Here is a 462-nt window from a genome sequence, read left to right on the forward strand (position 1 = left end):
CCGCACATAAATAACCCCCACACACAGATACGTCCTCACTCAAATAAACCCACACACAAATAAACCCACAAACAAACACCCACACCCACCTACAATGACACCCCCACACATGCACACCTATTTACTAGCACCGGGTTTCTCTCTTACCTTCCATCAATCCCCAGGAACAAATAATGATTTTGTCTCTCACTCTGAGCTGTGTTCTCCCACATCCTCTCATATTTCTTTCAACTTTCCCCGCTGACGCATCCCACACCCACACAACAAACATACAAACAAACAAAAAGCAAATAAAAAACAAACAAATAAAAGTCTCAGAGTATACACGATACAAATATGTATTCCTCTCTGCCCTCCCATAAATCCAATGTACAGGGACGCTTTCACAATATTTCTTTAACTCTACACAGCTATCCATCATACTATTGCATTATATAACTCACTCTCTCTCTCTCTCTCTCT

This window comes from Aplysia californica, unplaced genomic scaffold (assembly GCF_000002075.1).
Source record: "Aplysia californica isolate F4 #8 unplaced genomic scaffold, AplCal3.0 scaffold00202, whole genome shotgun sequence".
NCBI classification, from domain to species: domain Eukaryota; kingdom Metazoa; phylum Mollusca; class Gastropoda; order Aplysiida; family Aplysiidae; genus Aplysia; species Aplysia californica.